Consider the following 17500-nt stretch of genomic DNA (forward strand, 5'->3'; position numbering starts at 1 on the left):
GAAAAAACGAAAGAAAACAAGAAGAAACGAAAGAAAGGAACAAGAAATAGAATCGAGAGAAAGCAAAAGGAAAATGAAAGAAAACAAGAAGAAAGATAAACGAAAGAAGGCAAGAAGAGAGATAAAAGAAAGAATGGCAAGAAGGAGAAACATGAATCAATAACAGATCATACGTGGAAGGCAGAGCGAGACTAAGCCAGGAAGACTCGATTGGCAGGAAGCAGGAAAGGAAAATCTGGTCCGTTTTCTTCAATTCCAGAGAAAGAGAGAGAGAGAGAGAGAGAGAGAGAGAGAGAGAGAGAGAGAGAAGAGAGGAGATAGGTATGTTTCAAAATGCTCTCTTAACCTTCAATCTTAACTCATTACATCGTCACACATCCTCCTCCTCCTCCTCCTCCTCCTCCTCCTCCTCCTCCTCCTCCTCCTCCTCCTCCTCCCTCCCCAGGTCCCTCCCCAGGTCCCCAACACATCATAATAGAGTGTTAAGTGGACGTGGTCAGCAGTTCACACTTTGGGTGGTTGTCGCGGCCAGGAAAGAACCCAAATTTACCTCAGGAATTGAAAATGACGCTTATTTACCCTAAAAATGTCGAGTTTTTTGGCACGTTGGTCATTTTTTTGTCAGGGAAAAACCTCCAACGCCGCGTTTTTTGTGGTGGTGTTGATGTATCTCTCTCGTTTCTTTTTAGTTATTCTTTTTTTTTTTATTTGAATCACGATTGTTTGAGTTTCTTTTGTATTAGTGTTTTATTTTGATATTTGCGGATGAATAAGAGAGAGAGAGAGAGAGAGAGAGAGAGAGAGAGAGAGAGAGAGAGAGAGAGAGAGAGAGAGCGTGCGAGTATGAAAGAAGAGAAGAGGAAAGAGAACAGGAATGAAAAGCGAAAGAATCAGAATATGTGAAAGGAAAAAGGAATAAAATGAGAGTGAGAGGAGTAAGCGAGAGTAAAGAGAGAATAAGAGAGAGAATAGGAGTGAAAAAAAAATATAGAGCAAGTAATAAATAATAATTGTGATGAATAGCAACTTTGGAGGGAGGAGAAGGAGGAGGAAAAGAAGGAGAATAAGGAAGATGAAGAAATGAGAAGAGAAATGAGAGAGAGAGAGAGAGAGAGAGAGAGAGAGAGAGAGAGAGAGAGAGAGAGAGAGAGAGAGTAAATGGTAAATGCAGCAGAAAAGTGGAGGGAGATGATGATGAGGAGGAAAAGAAGGAAGAGAAGGAAAGAGATGATGATGATGATGGGGAGGAGGAGGAGGAGGAGGAGGAAGATGAAAAAAAAGAAGGAAGGAAGAAGTAGGGGAGACTAGGGAGGATATAGGGGAGAAAGGGATATCCGGGAAGGGAGACGAGTAGTACTTAACCCATCACCACCACCACCACCACCACCACCACCACCACCACCATCATCATCATCATCATCATCATCATCATCATCATTAATCATCACAAAGAATGATAATGAGTTCACTTAATCATAAAACTGGATTTGATGTACCATTAATTAACCTCTATCTTACGTTGTTGTTGTTGTTGTTGTTGTTGTTGTTGTTGTTGTTGTTGTTGTTGTTGTTGTTGTTCATGACAGTGCTTCTCATCTCTTTTCTCTTCTACATATTCTCTTCTCTCTCTCTCTCTCTCTCTCTCTCTCTCTCTCTCTCTCTCTCTCTCTCTCTCTCTCTCTCTCTCTCTCTCTCTCTCTCTCTCTCTCTCTCTCTCTCTCTCTCTCTCTCTCTCTCTCTCTCTCTCTCTGCGTTGAAATACAGACATTAGATGGAAGAGAGTAATAGAGAAGAGAGGAAAGAAGGGAGGGAAACTGGCGAAGGAAATGGAGAGAAGTGGGATGAGAGAGGAAGGAAGAAAAGGAAAAACGAGGAAAAAGAAAGAATAAGAAAACAACAACAACAATAACAACAACAACAGCAATAGATGTCACGTGACGAATGTGTAACAGATGCATAGCGGTGAAGAAGAGAAGGATGAAGAAAGTAACGAAGAAGAAGAACAAGAAGAGAGAAAGAGAAGGGAGGAGGGAGGGAGGGAGGGAGGGAGTGAGGGAAGAAGAGGAGGAGGGGAGAGAATGAAGAGGCATGTATTTTGAAGAGAGGTGAAGGACGTAGAGCAAGGAGGAGGTTATATTTTGAAGAAGATTGATGGGAGGAGAAAGAGGAAGAAGGCTAGAAGGAGGAAGGAATAGAGAAGGAATAGAGGAGAGAGAGAGAGAGAGAGAGAGAGAGAGAGAGAGAGAGAGAGAGAGAACCACACAACCATACACTCACACAAACAAACAGATAAATCATGAATGTAACAAAGAAAATCAAATCCAGGTGAAGATATAAAGACAGAACATTTCAAAGAAGGAGAAGAAGGAGGAGGAGGAGGAGGAGGAGGAAGAGAGAAGAAGAAGAAGAAGAAGAAGAGGAGGAGGAGGAGCAGAAGCAGGAGGTTGAGGAGGAAAATGGTCATATATCGTTGTTGTGTCCAAGTAATGATGAAATTTATATGTACGTAACCCATACTGTCTGCAACTCCGGAAGCTGAGAGAGGAGGGGAGCAAGGAAACAGGAGGAAGAAGAGGTGGAGGGGGGAAGGAAGAGAGAAAGACTACAAGAGGAAGAAGAAGAAGAAGAAGAGGAAGCTGGAGTAAGAGAGAAAAAAAAAACCATACTAGGGGAAACGAAGAAGCAAAAGCTGGAGGAAGCAGCGAAGCAACAAGGATAAATGATGGGGAAAACACAAAGGAAGTTAGGAAAATGATAAAATGCAGTAACGATACAATGAAGGACAGAAATACCACACTCTTGTTCAAAACAGGACGAGGATGAGGAAGCGAAAGAAATGGAGGAAGAGGACAAGCAGAAAAAAGAAGAGGGAGGAGATGGGGAGAAAGAGAGGGAGAGAGGGAGGGAGGAAGAAGGGGAGGGAAGCAATTTGGAGAGGAGAGGAGGGGGAGGAGAGGAGGTAAGAGATGATTTAGTGAGAAGAGCGTAATGCGTTATGAATGAATGTATAGAGGAAGGAAGGAAGGAGAGGAGAGGAGAGAGAGAGAGAGAGAGAGAGAGAGAGAGAGAGGCTGGGAAATCAAGTAGAGAGGGAGCGAGAGGGAGAGAGACCGAGGGGAAAGAGAGAGAGAGAGAGAAGCGGAAGAAAGATGTATGGGAGATATGAAGACAGGTAGAAAGGTATGAAGGGAGGAAAACGGAAGGAAAATAAGACGCTTGAGAGGAAAATAAAATAAATTGAGAGTGAAAGAGGAAGGAAGATGGAAAGGATAAAAAGAAAGGTATGGAAGAAACTGAGAAAAGAGAAGGAATAAGACGCAAAATTGAAGAGTAAATGAAGTTGAAAAATAGGAAGGAAAGAAAAGAAAGAAAAGTTAGAAAAATAAGTAGATGAAATAAAAAGAAGAAAATATACAAGAAAGCAAAGTAAGAAGAGAAAACGAAAGAGAGAAAAGGAGAAATCAATACGGAATAATAGTAGAGAGAGAGAGACAGACAGACAGACAGACAAAAAGACACAGAGACAGAGAAAATGAACACGGAATAAGATGTAATGTGAAAGAGAGAGGAGGAAGAAGTAGAGGGAGGGAGAGAAAGGGAGAGAAATAAAGCTGCTAGGTGAGAGGGAGTGGAGGAAATAGAGGAAGGAGAGAAGCAGGTATGTTGACGAGAAGGAGAGGAAGGTGAGTACATATGGAAGACAATTAGAGAAACAGAGAGAGGACAGGTGAAGAGTGAGAGGATGGAAGTGCACAGGCGATATTATTACAGGTAATTATCCATTTTCACCTTTCCTTCGCCCTCCATTGCTCTTCCTGCCACGAGAGAGAGATAGAGAGAGAGAGAGAGGGGAGGAGGGAGAGAGAGGAGGAGTTGCATTTCATATTTTTTTCTTATATCTAACCTAATGGATACTCTCTCTCTCTCTCTCTCTCTCTCTCTCTCTCTCTCTCTCTCTCTCTCTCTCTCTCTCTCTCTCTCTCTCTTACCATACCCTTTTCCAATCATTTCACACAATTCATTCCACACCCTCCCACACCCAGCCCCTTTACCCTCCCCTCTACCCCTCCCTTCTTTCCTTCTGTCTTTTCATTCCCTCCCTTCTTCCACCTTACCTTTCGCTCCACCCATCTTTCCCTCCCTCCCTCCCTCCCTCTCCCTCCCTCCCTCCACCCACACCTCCTTCTCTCCCTCCCTCCCTCCCTCCAAGCCGCAAGCGCCTCTCGTTTTATCGCGAAGGCAATTGATAGCAGGTTAGACCTATTATTAATGTGGCGTCATTTTTCTTACGCACGCAACCCAGAGAGAGAGAGAGAGAGAGAGAGAGAGAGAGAGAGAGAGAGAGAGAGAGAGCTTTTAGACATGCGACTGACATTGTAAAACATGTTTAGCGTATTGCAATGTTTTTTATTTATTTGTTTAGTTTATTTTGTGTCTTAGGAAGGGAAGTCTTTCTCGATGCCTTGGACTTATAAGAAGAATGCTAGTTAGTCTACGTCCTCCTCCTTCTCCTTCTTCTCTTTTTCCTCCTCTTATTTCTCTTCCTCCTCCTCCTTTTCCTCCTCCTTCTCCTCCTCCTGTTTTTCTTTTTCCTCTTCCTTTTACTCCCTTTTTCTTTCTGGCTATCATCACTAATCAACACTAATTTTACCACCACCACCACCACCACCATCACCACCACCACCTAATACCGCCACTGCTGCTCTGTGTGTGTGTGTGTGTGTGTGTGTGTGTGTGTGATGTTTACGATGGAAATAAATATAAATTCGTGCTTTTGTAATCTACGTAGGTGAAAAGATGAGGGAGAGAAGATAGAGTAAACTTCCTACTAAACAACTTTTTATAACCCTTTTTTTTACCGAGTATAAGTCAGTAGTTAATCAAAACACCCACTGGCTAAGAGTACAATAACTAAATAGATCACACGCGCAAAAAAAGACAATAAATAGATAACCAAAGTCGTTTATTACGTGTTAGGAGAAAAAAATACAGAAAAAAAACTGTAATGAAGCAAATAACGTCAGAACTCATTGCCTAACTAGTCTTCATTAAGGCAGCGCTGAGGAGGAGGAAGGAAGCGAAGAATGTACGAGGGTGACCGCTGCGTGCCCTCAAGGACGCCGGCAGAAGTGCTTGTCCTAATGAAGCCCACTTGTATGCGTCTCAGGCGGGATAATTAAAGGTGATTTCTGTGCCTGTTGGATGAAGTGAGGCCGCCATCACTCCCAGGCCAAGTGAGGTGCGTGTCGTCCCGTGCTGCCGTGCTGTGGGCTGGCGGCGGCGGCGGCGGTGTGGCGGGCAGGCCTGTGCTGTGTCTCCGTCCCCGGCTGTACAGTGTCACATTTATCCTCCGAAGTACCTCACTATTTTTCCTTAATGATTTTTTGCCTAGGAGCAGCATGATTTACGCGGTTATATGCGACGAGCGTACAAGATAATGGTTTAACTGTAAGGCTCTCTATACGGACGCTCCCAGTTGCCTTACAAGGATGTTTCTTATCCTGCAAATTACCTCACTTATTTTTCCTTAATGATTCTGCCTTGGAGCAACATGATATACGCGATTGTATGCGACCGGCGTACACCTTAATGGTCTAACTGTATGTCCTCTTATAGGAAGGTCGGTAAAGCCTTGCAAGGATGCCGTATAGTTTTTTTTTTTTACGGTGCTTTTAATTGCTTTTCCTTTAACGTGCGTTTGTTGTGTGTCTGCCCATCGCTCTGACCATCTAAACTCTTTTTGTTATAAACTTCCCTCAGTAAAAAACTTTCCTCCCCACAATTACTGAATACAAATTTACTGTCTTATAGTTGTTTTACTGTGCCTTTAAATGTCTTTTCTTAAACGTACGTCTTTTGTGTATCTTCCCATCAACCCAGATGTCCAAACACGCCTATAGCTATAAACTCACCCTGGACAAAACTCTCCTTTTCTCTTCACCATTCCTGAATCAAAGTTTAGTAACCATTGATCATTCCTGTGTCAAAGTACCCTCAGAAACACTACCGTATTCTCATGTGTATTCCCCGGAGCCTCCCAGCCTTTGTTCCTTTATAAAGCTTAAGAGACCGCAACTCCATTTTAAAAAAGGAATGGAAGTAATCATTTAGAGTAATAAATGACGGAATCCGATATGCGATAAGAAGTCAATAATAGACAAGACAGAGACGAATGAAGTCCCATTGAGGAGTGAGGCGGGATGGTTCTCGGCGGCCGCTCCAGGGAGAAAGAGACGGAAGACCTGTATTGGAGGTGAATAATAATCTCTCTCTCTCTCTCTCTCTCTCTCTCTCTCTCTCTCTCTCTGGGAGGTAAAATTCTTAACGGGTTTCCTCTGTTTGTGTGTGTGTGTGTGTGTGTGTGTGTGTGTGTGTGTGTGTGTGTGTGTGTGTGTGTGTGTGTGTGTGTGTGTGCTCGTGTTTTAAGGACTCTAGTATATAGCTTTTGCATTTTTTTCATTTTTCCTAATCTTTTCTTTGTTCATGATTTCCAGTCGGTTTCCATCTTTTTTTTTTTTTACAGTCTCGTTATAACTTCTTTTTGCTTTGTACTTTTCTTTCTTTCCCTTAGTTTATATATTTCGGTAATTTTTCAGCTATTATTGATTTTATTTTTTTCATTATTCTCTGTCCTTTATTCTCTCCTTCATTCATTCATTATTCAACCACACTTGTCCTTTCCTTACCATCATTCTAAAGTTTGCGTTTGTTTTCATAATTTCTTCCTCCTCTCCTCTCCTCTCTTGTCTTGTCTTGTAATCTTTTTTCTTCTGTTTTTTTCCGTCTTTTAACTTCAGGCGAGTTACCGTAAAAGACTCGAACGTGTTACCGAAACGAGATGAAACCCACTTTGCTATTCATGAACTGCAGCAACTAAGGGGCTAAATAAGTATCCTATAAAACCAGAGAGAGAGAGAGAGAGAGAGAGAAAACAGGGCATCCTATTAAAATGTCATGGAATTGTTTCTCGTAAAGGTTGACACAGACACACAAAAGACGAGGATGAGACGGAGAAATAAAGAAAATCACTCCTTTGTATGGGGGAATGTAGTGGTGGTGGTGGTGGTGAGGATGTGGAGAAGATAGATGTAAGAAATGGAAGAATGATGATGGTGATGGTGATGGTGGAAAGATGTATTTGTGACCTTCTTAATGGTGATAGTGAAGATAGATACAGTATATATAGTGAAATGTGATAATAGTTAACGTATATACAGTACATATATATAATAACAGATAGTGATGAATAAAATGCTAAGAAGGAAAGTCGCTACGGTGTTGGTAGTAATGATAATAACTAAAACTGATGTTGACGATAGTGATAGTGGTGGTGATGGTGGTGGTGGTGGTGGTGAAGATGGTGTTGATGGTGGTGGTGGTGGAGGAGGCAATACTTGTGATGATGGTGGTCATGATAGTGCTAATGGCTGTGGATGCGGCGCCGGTGGTGGTGATGGTGGTGGTGGTGGTGGTGATGGTGGTGGTGGTGGTGGTGGAGCCTGAGGCGGTGCAGGAGGGTCTGGCTCGTCATTACCTGTCACGAGAGGCGGGAACAAGGTTATTTAGAGACTCCTAACGTCCATGGAGAGAGAGAGAGAGAGAGAGAGAGAGAGAGAGAGAGAGAGAGAGAGAGAGAGAGAGAGAGAGAGAGAGAGAGAGAGAGAGAGAGAGAGAGAGAGAGAGAGAGAGAGAGAGAGAGAGAGAGAGAGAGAGAGAGAGAGAGAGAGAGAGAGAGAGAGAGAGAGAGAGAGAGAGAGAGAGAGAGAGAGAGAGAGAGAGAGAGAGAGAGAGAGAGAGAGAGAGAGAGAGAGAGAGAGAGAGAGTGTGTGAGTGAGTGAGTGAGTGAGTAATTGAGAGAGAGAGGAGAGGGAGACGACAGACAAAATAAAAAAAAGTGGCGATGACCCCGGAGTGACTCGAACACCCAGCCTTCTGATCTGGAGTCAGACGCGCTACCATTGCGCCACGAGGCCACGGAAATTAAGCCTTCTTCTTCTTCTTCTTCTTCTTCTTCTTCTTCTTCTTCTTCTTCTTCTTCTTCTTCTTCTTCTTCTTCTTCTTCTTCTTCTTCTTCTTCTTCTTCTTCTTCTTCTTCTTCTTCTTCTTCTTCTTCTTCTTCTTCTTCTTCTTCTTTTTTGTCTTCGGTCTCTCCTTTTCTTTTTCCTTTTCGTTTTCATCGTCTTTCTCTTATTCTTTCCTCCTTTGTCTTCTTCTTATCATTATTATTTGTCTTTTTCTTCTAACACCAAATAACTAAACGACCCAAAAAATAACATAAAAAAAATAATAATAATAATAATAACAACCTTCTAACATAATAAAGGGGAAGGTCTAGGAGCACACTTATACATGGGAGCTGCACTGTGTTTATTGTTTATGCCGTGGGTACATGGTAGGGAGGCAAGGAGGGAGACGTGTGCGTTGTCTAGGGTACGTGAGATGGTGGTGGTGGTGAATGACCGTCATGCGAGTGGGGAGGAACTGATGAAGGGTGTTTTCAGGGACGGGGTGAGGGTCTGTGAGGCCTTGAGAGGTGGTGCTGGGAACGCTTATAAAGAGTCGAGGTAACATGTTTAGTGCAATACAAAGGAGTATAAAGGAAAGAGTAAGCAGCACTGTATCTGTTTATCTTGTGTGTGTGTGTGTGTGTGTGTGTGTGTGTGTGTGTGTGTGTGTGTGTGTGTGTGTGTGTGTGTGTGTGTGTGTGTGTGTGGTTTATATGTATACTGTATTTTTTCTTTTCCTTTTTTTTTTCTCTTTGACTTCCAGTAAATTATTTTCTTCGATAAAAAAAAAAATACGAAAGCTCTTTGAAACTGTAAAAAAAACCATCATATTTTGAGAGCAAGAGAGAGAGAGAGAGAGAGAGAGAGAGAGAGAGAGAGAGAGAGAGAGAGAGAGAGAGAGAGAGAGAGAGAGCTGACAACATTATTATCTGGGGCGTCTAGTCTAACTTAAAAAAAGGAAATTACCCGTTGCCTCCGTCCTGTACTTAGAATACATAAAATTAACGCGGCGTGAAACAAAGAATACCTTCATCAGGGAAGGAAGGAAGTTCACGCTAAATTTTTATGACAAGATGGAGAAGGTGCGCCTGGACTCACCGCCACTCGCATCCCACCACTCAGATCACTCCGCCACTTGCTTATAATACCTGAAATTACCCGCGCGTGAAATTTAGGATAACTACTTACGTCAAGATTTCCTGCTGGGTTGTACTGGTAATGCGTGCACTTCCCTATATCACTGTACACCCATCCAGACGCGTTAGAACAGGTTGTGCATGGACGAGATTAGTGATGCTTGAGAGAACAGGTATGGTGTTCTTCATTGTGGGGAGTGTTGTTCTTAATTCTGGAGGCGTTGTTTTGTGTTGGTTCTCATGCGATGGAGTTTGACAGGGTGCGTTCTAGTCTATACTTACGTTCTCTTTCTGGGCGACTAGTGCATCCAGTTAATTTAGTGAAGCATGGTGAAAGAGTTGTTGTTCTTGATAGGAAAGTGTTGTGTTTGATGGTAGAGGTGCCGTGTTTTCTTTTCGTTTTAGTCTATATTTCACCTTTTTTATCGTCTGAACAGGTAATGCATGATATATATTAATGAAGGTTAAATGAGGAGGTGCTTTGCTTGATGGGGAAGGCGTTGTACTTTGTGTTCTCTCGTAATGAAGTTTGGCAAGGTGCATTCTCCTCTGTACGTTATTATTTTTTTTTTTTTTTATTATCTGAACATGTAGTGGATGGAGTAAGTTAGTGATTCTTGTTCGGTTGGAGAGGAGAGGCACCACGCTGTGTTTTCGCTCGTGGTGAAGTTTGGCAGGCTGCGTTCTAGTTCATCTCAGCTCTTATTACCGTCTGACCAGGGTTTATTTAAGGTAACGTGTGTGTGTGTGTGTGTGTGTGTGTGTGTGTGTGTGTGTGTGTGTGTGTGTGTGTGTGTGTGTTTTCTTCTTTGTTTTCTTTCTCAGTATTCTAATGAAGTGTTGTTGTTTTTTTTATTCGAGATATTAAGTTAGATGGACAGTTGCTTTACCGACACAGGAAATGAGGGAAGCTGCAAGAGACTCTCAGGCTTACACGAGGCAGTCCCTGTATGAACAAAACTACCTAATTCCATCTACCATTACCACTCATAAATTTGTCTACTCTTTCTTTAAAGCTCCCTGTTGACTCAGCACCAACATGATTACTGAAGCACCACCAACATGATTACTGATGCATTCTAGTTCTGTTAGTGTTTTTTTTTCTCGTCATCCAACTAGTGATTTATCAAGGTTTCACATGGTGCTTTCTTCCACGCTAAAGAAATGTATAATCGTTTAATTTTGTTCTCTATATAAGGATGATATATAAAGATTTCTTGTCCTGTTACTTATTTATTATTGTTTCCATCATCTAACCAGTAATTTGTCAAAGCTAAGATGTTGTTTTTCTTTCTTCTCTCACATTGAAGTGGTGTAGCGGTGTCGTTGTCATTTATCTTGTTGCATGTACATTTAGTTTAGAGTCCACTTCATTTCTTTTTCCATCATCTAACTAGTTTTCATCAAAGTTAGACACGGTGGTTTCCTTCACGGTCAAGTAATGCACATAATGGTTCTCATCTCTTTTGTTCTTGATATAAAGTTGAATAGACAACTGTTATCTGTTCTTGTCCAGTTAGCTTCATCCTCCTAATAGTAATTTGCCGAAGTTACAAGGAGTTTTCTTCCACGCTGATGTATTAAAGTGTTTCCATTAATCTTGTTTATGATGTAAGCTAGAATAGACACTTGCTTTAGATTAGTGTTGAATACCGTCCATCATCTAAATAGCAATTCATCAAAGCTACACTGTATTTTCTTTCGCGGTCAAGTAATGTAATCAGTAACTCGCTTCCATTCATAATAAAGCTGTCAGCCAGTCCGTCCCATTCACAGGAAAGTGTCCCCTAACTTATAACGTATCAAAGCAACACGGGATACTTGCCTTGACGCAAAAATAACACACGTAGTGGCATTTCCCTATGCATTACTCCCATTACCACAGACTCCTTTATGATAATGAAGAGTGAATGAACCTCCAGAATTGAGTTGTAGTGAATACGTTGACTTGGCTGCGGCGGCACGGTTGGCTGGAGACGGAAAGGAAGTGCCGCGCATCTCAGAGCCACTAAATCATCTTAGGGTCTCTTCAAACTCCTTCTTCAGTTCAAGTCGTACTCAGAAGCCCCCCGCAAGAGGCAATTCCAAGCTTCCTGTGAGGGTGCGGCGGCTCCTCGCGGCTTGCTACCTCGTCAGGGGGCCGTTAGTGGTACTGCTGTGGCTTTTCTTTTCTCGTCGTTCCTCCCTTTGGCTTGACCGCAACTCCATCCTCTCTCTCTCTCTCTCTCTCTCTCTCTCTCTCTCTCTCTCTCTCTCTCTCTCTCTCTCTCTCTCTCCTCACTTCCTTGCTGGTGGCGTTGACGTAATATTCTCAGAAACCAGTCTCATCTTCATTTCTTAAGCTGTTCTCCTTTTCCTCTTCCTCCTCCTCCTCCTCCTCCTCCTCCTCCTCCTCCTCCTCCTCCTCCTCCTCCTCCTCCCCTCCCCCTCCTCCTCCTCCTCCTCCACCTCCTCCTTCTCCTCAGTACAATTTTTTTTTTTTTTTTTTTTTTTTGCTATTCATGATCTCCAATTTTGACGTACAGTGCAAAACTTTTAACCTCACGTCACCTTAGCACCTTTGTCTACCTTCATCACTGTCACCTGGCTTGCCTCTCCTGTTCCTCGCCAGATCACAGCCGATGCCTTGACCTTCCTTGCCTTGTTCTCAAAGTCTCAACAAATTTGGGAAGTGGCTTAATCCTATATATACGTCTCTCTCTCTCTCTCTCTCTCTCTCTCTCTCTCTCTCTCTCTCTCTCTCTCTCTCTCTCTCTCTCTCTCTCTCTCTCTCGCTCTCGTTCTCGGTTTGTCGCTCTCTCACGTAGAAGATCAAGCTGTGAAAATAATGATAATAAATTGAATGACGGCTTAATTTCCTTTTCTGAACGCCATTTCGCATCTGGTTCCTCTCCTCTCCTCTTTTCCTCTTCTTGCTGCTCACTGCGGGAGGATTCTTGCCGATTATGTGGAAAGGAAGGAGCGGCGGTCATTGGAAGAACACTGGAGGGAAAGAGGATCGAAGTGCATGAAAGTAGTGAATTCTGGTCGAGGGTAACATGGACTCACCTCCTCTCCCCCACTTTTTTCATCGTCAGTTGTCTTTTTCAGTCTTCTTTCTCTTTTTTGTATTTTTTTTCTTGCAGTCACACGAGTTTCTGGATTTCTCGTAGTGGTGACCGATGAAGGTTAAGGATAACATGAACTATGCTCTTTCTTCTCCTTCCCTGCTCGTTATCTTTCACATTTTTCCGTCCCTATTCCTTCCTGCTACTAGGAGATCAGCTATACGGTTCTTAGTTGTCATGGCTGGCAAAGACTAAAAAAACATGATTTTCTCTTCCTTTTCTTCTCTTTCTCTTTTTTTCTCACCCTGGACATTAGTTACTTGGTTTCTAGAAGTCATGGATGGCAAAGACTAAAAAATAACATGATTTTCTCTTCCTTTTCTACTCATTCTCTTCTTTTCTAACCTTGTCTCTTTCCTTTTACCAGAACATCTAGTGCTCGTGGTTGATGGAGGCTTAGAACCAAATTAACTGTTCTCCTTCTCGTCGTCCTCCTCCTTTGGTTCTCCTCTTCTACTCTTCCCCCCAGTGGCATTAGCTCCTCGGTGTCTAGTGGTGGTGGCTGATGGTGCTTAGAAGGCTCTGTTATCGGAGGGAGAGGAAGGAAAGGCAGGCAAAAATAGACACTTGAGAGAGGCGGGAGCAGCAGCGACGCCACCTCTCCCTTGGTCGACCAGGTAACAGACAACTTCATTAATGCCGCCAGACTTGACCGTCGCCTCAGGTAATAATGAAAGAAAAAAAAAGGGAGAGAAAGAGAGAGAAAAAGGTCGTCGTTAAAACCACAACACTTTCCTTGACGACACGGCCAGAACATTACCTTGGCGTCCTGGAAAAAGCACCTCAAATTAAGATGAGACAAAAATTACCGACTTTTCTTTCATCCTCCCCGTGTCCCGTGTCCTCTGTCCCGTGTCCTCCCCCTTCCTCCTTCCCCCTCACCCACTTCTCTTGCACCTCCGCCTCGCCTCTTCTTGCACCTCTCACCCAGGCACAATTTACGTTTTTGTGTGTCCTCTCGCTGATTAAGTAATAAAGTAACACCGGTAAATTTCGACGTTAGTAATGGATTAAAAGCAAGGAAAAGGACGGGAAGAAAGAAGTGGGACGGTTTTGGCAGCGGACAGACGGGTGGGTGACGGGCGGACAAGACAGGACGTGGACTTCTTGGACAGTGACGAGACGAGGCGCTCAGTCTATCGCAGCCTTGGTGGAAAAGTAACTTGTCACCTTGACTCGACACTTGTTGGTCTGAGGGGCGACAAGATGAAGCCGTGTTATTACCCCGCCCTCAGGTGTTCCCAGGTGACGCATTCCTCGCCTCGCTCAGGTAATACAACACGCGGCGACAAGGGAAGTGACGCCATGATTGTGTCTGCTGCCGCTACAGTTTTGTGTGTATTCCCGGAGCTGGAGTGAGGAAGGGATGAGCGCCGCTGTGACTTGAGGATCACTGAGACGCACGGAAGACGGAGACACGTCGCAGCTTCATTACAGCGTTAAACCGTGACGGAACAGAGGGGTGACGGTGATGTGTTCGCCTCCTTACATTGTGCACGTGTGACGGAGGGGACTCTTTTAGGGAACTTGCACGTCCAGTGAGAGAAATGGTACTTACTGACGAGAGAAAGCTTAGAAAAATGCTGGGAACATTGATAATACTCAGTGACTTGTTAAGGAAATCATAATTACTTAGCAGTATTCGTTTATTACACGTTTGTTAATCTAAATATAGTGTCTACTGAAAATAGAAACATTATATCTTGCACATGGGAGACGAATGCAACCATGATGGAGGTAGTAACGATAATAAAATGACTTATTAGGACATAGATAGTAACGAGAAAGCATCTTTATCGGCCTTTTTCATGTTTTAGAGGGAGATTTGTGCGTTTGTTGACCTAAGAATGGTATCTACAGAATATGAAAACGCTTGGAGGACGCACAGAGGAAAAAGAGTAATGCAAGCAATAACAGGAGAAGTGACAATAAGCAATAAGATGTTAGGGAGGTCATAGTAACGTAATGCCTTCCTGTTGTGTTACACCCTATATACAAGAATACCTACCATGGAGAAGCGTGCGCATTCCTTCTGCTTACTCGTGGTTCCTCGATGGCGGGTGATGAGCTGGCAGTGGCGAGGCGGGACAGCGAAGACATTAACCCCCTTCAATACTGGAACACATTTTTACCTTGAGATTTGTGTACGATTAGACTATTTTATTGACATTAGGAAAGGTCTATTGACATCAGAAAATTAATGGCCACAGTCTTCACTATTTCAATCCCCCTCACACAAGTTTCTGAAGCTGTGTAAAATCATATAGTAAGAGGAATGAATATGGAAACCCGTCATGGTAGTGAAGGAGTTAAGAGGGTGACCACCTTGAAAACACAGCATCTCTTAACAAATTCGCGTCACAAGGAGGCTCTGTTCCGCCTTGCACAGGTACCTCGAGTGGAATAACGCAGCATCAATCAACATCTATCTAGCAGGCAACAGGCAGCTCGTCCCTTGGCCTTAGTATGTGAAGACAGACGCAGGTACGACGGTAATGAGAAATTTGTCATCAGTGATATGTTCCGCGGCCCCAGCAAGGAGACTCGGCGCTCCTTCCAGCATAGAAATGGTTGTTTTTGCGGCTGACTGCTGATTGTTATGCTGCTTACAGATGTGTTATCTCTCTCTCTCTCTCTCTCTCTCTCTCTCTCTCTCTCTCTCTCTCTCTCTCTCTCTCTCTCTCTCTCTCTCTCTCATGTACACCTTTTTTTTCATTTTTTTTCCTTCCTCTCACCCTTCTATTTACGAGTTCACTGTCTTCACACCTCGCCTCCGCATTACCCGGTGTTCCCTCTGCCTCCGAGACGCAATAAAAGGAGATAAGAAAGAGCGGAACACGACACAACGCTGGGGGAAAAAAGTGTCATCTGCTCTATGGCTTTCTGGCGGATGGGAGAATTTTCGTTAATACGGCAAATGCACTGATGGAAGATGAAACAGAGGCAGGTGAAAATTGAGTCTTCTTCTTTCATGCTATTCTTCTGTCACGTGAGGTTTTGAGGGACGGGAAGCTCAAGACGTGTGTGTTCTTATTACCTCTCGTGTTATTAGGAAAGGTGTGTGTGTGTGTGTGTGTGTGTGTGTGTGTGTGTGTGTGTGTGTGTGTGTGTGTGTGTGTGTGTGTGTTTGTGTGTGTGTTTCGTTTGGTTCTGTTCGGTACCTGACTATTTTCATCAGAGGAGATACGCTATTCATGTATTCTCTCTCTCTCTCTCTCTCTCTCTCTCTCTCTCTCTCTCTCTCTCTCTCTCTCTCTCTCTCTCTCTCTCTCTCTCTCTCTCTCTCTCTCTCATATCTACGTTTTTTTTCTTCTTCTTTGTTCTTCTCCTCAACCACTTTTATGTATTCTTCTCCTTCAACTTCTCAGTCCACTTCTTTTCTTTTCTTTGATCCACCTCCTCCTCCTCCTTTTCCTCCTCCTCCTCCTCCTCCTCCTCCTCCTCTCCTCCTCCTCCTCCTCCTCCTCCTCCTCCTCCTCCTCCTCCTCCTCCTCCTCCTCCTCCTCCTCCTCCTCCTCTCCTCCTCCTCCTCTTCCTCCTCCTTCTTCTTCTCCTCCAAAGTTATTTAGACACTCAGAACGGGATTCTTAAAGATCAACCACCACCACCACCACCACTACTAAGCTTGCAGATAGAGTGGGCTTGTTGTGCACGGGATTGTTATTATACGCAAAGGAATGAGTGAAGTATGATATTCAGATCTACGAGGTGCGACAAGCCATGAATTAGACGTAAGACATGCAAGGTGAGACATTAGAGAAGACAGTGGTGGACGGCGAGAGTGTGATGCATCTTGATGACTCCCACATATCATGTTCTTGCTTAGGAAACTTTTTTTTTTATACCATGTGGGCTTTTCATGGGGGATTTATGAGCTAAAGGGGATACTTTTTTGGGTACCTCCTACCTCAAATCCCACCTGCTAGGAAACCGTTGCCCCGAGTGAGGAAGCTTTACCTACACTCGGACTGTGAATAGGATTCGAACCCGTGCGCTTGGAGACCCCTCGGACCCAAAGCACGCATGGTTCCATTGTACCATGGCGGCCCCAACTTGATCAAATTGCATGCCTTTATTTTCAACAAAAGCCTACAAAGAAGCAAACGCAATATTAGAAACAAGAATAGAAGTCTTAAGAAAGGAATCATGTCTACCATTAACCCCTTCAGTACCATGACACATTTTCATATTTGTTCTCCTGACTATATGGTGATTTTATACAGCTAAAGAAATTTATGGGAATTAAAATAGTGAAGACTCTGGCCATTAATCTTCCGACCTCCATAGACTCTTCCTAATGCAAATAAAATCATCTGATAATTCTCAAAACTCATGGTAAAAATGCATCCCAGTACTGAAAGGATGCAGATTGCAGTGACTCGTTTGGACCAAATGTACTGCCTCGAGGCTATACAGACCAGGACCGTGCAGGGGAAAGCTCCAGGAGAATTGGATAGCGACTAAGAAGGAACGGAGGAAGATGACCATTACTTGGATGAACAGAAATTGGTACAACTCAAAAATCACAATGAAAAGAATAGTGAAACCTTGCGGACGTCAAGTGAAACAGGTAGAAGACAGAGGGGAGGTGGCGATAACTGACACAGTACAGAGTAAGATTGCCGGTACTTGAATGAACAGAAGCTGATAGAAATCGAAAAATTACAATGAAAAGGGGATCTATATATCGACAAAATATGTGTATTTAAACAAGATAGAAACAGAGAAAGAGAGAAGGAGGTTAAGAATGGAGGCAAATAGTCATAGCAAGCAAGAATTAAGAAACTAGAAGAGAAGAACCTTTTATGTATAACCTCATCTCACTACCCAATACCTTAAGAATCTGGTATGGCTTACTAATCCTGAGCAGAGCCCTGTCCTTTCCTTTCTGTAGCTTGTCCTCTTCGTCCTCCCACTTCTCTTCCTCCTCATCCATTCCTTCAGCAGATAAGTAGGCGGTGCCCTCGTCATCCTTGTGGGCAGGTTGATATATTCTTCACTCCTCTGAGAGCGGCGGCGAGGAAGGCTGTAGCCACGGAGGGTCAATTAGTCTTATCCCTCCATCGCAAGAGGCAAAAACCCTCTCATCGTTGACAAAAAAAATGACAGCAAGATTAGAGGACTGGATTGCTGGCTGGCGGAGGGAGGGACAGAGAGAGAGAGAGAGAGAGAGAGAGAGAGAGAGAGAGAGAGAGAGAGAGAGAGAGAGAGAGAGAGAGAGAGAGAGAGAGCTGGAGGGGGTGGGGGCAGG

At 43.5% G+C, this 17500-nt stretch overlaps 1 protein-coding gene and 1 non-coding gene across 14 annotated transcripts in view; one reads left to right on the plus strand and one right to left on the minus strand.

The window, feature by feature from the left end:
- The window catches only part of LOC123516581, a 299402-nt gene that overhangs the window by 224509 nt on the left and 57393 nt on the right, over positions 1–17500 (plus strand). The window lies entirely within an intron of this gene.
- Positions 7902–7973, minus strand: Trnaw-cca. Its single transcript has one exon. It is a non-coding gene; the product is annotated as a tRNA-Trp (tRNA).

This window comes from Portunus trituberculatus, chromosome 41 (assembly GCF_017591435.1).
Source record: "Portunus trituberculatus isolate SZX2019 chromosome 41, ASM1759143v1, whole genome shotgun sequence".
Taxonomy (NCBI): Eukaryota; Metazoa; Arthropoda; class Malacostraca; order Decapoda; family Portunidae; genus Portunus; species Portunus trituberculatus.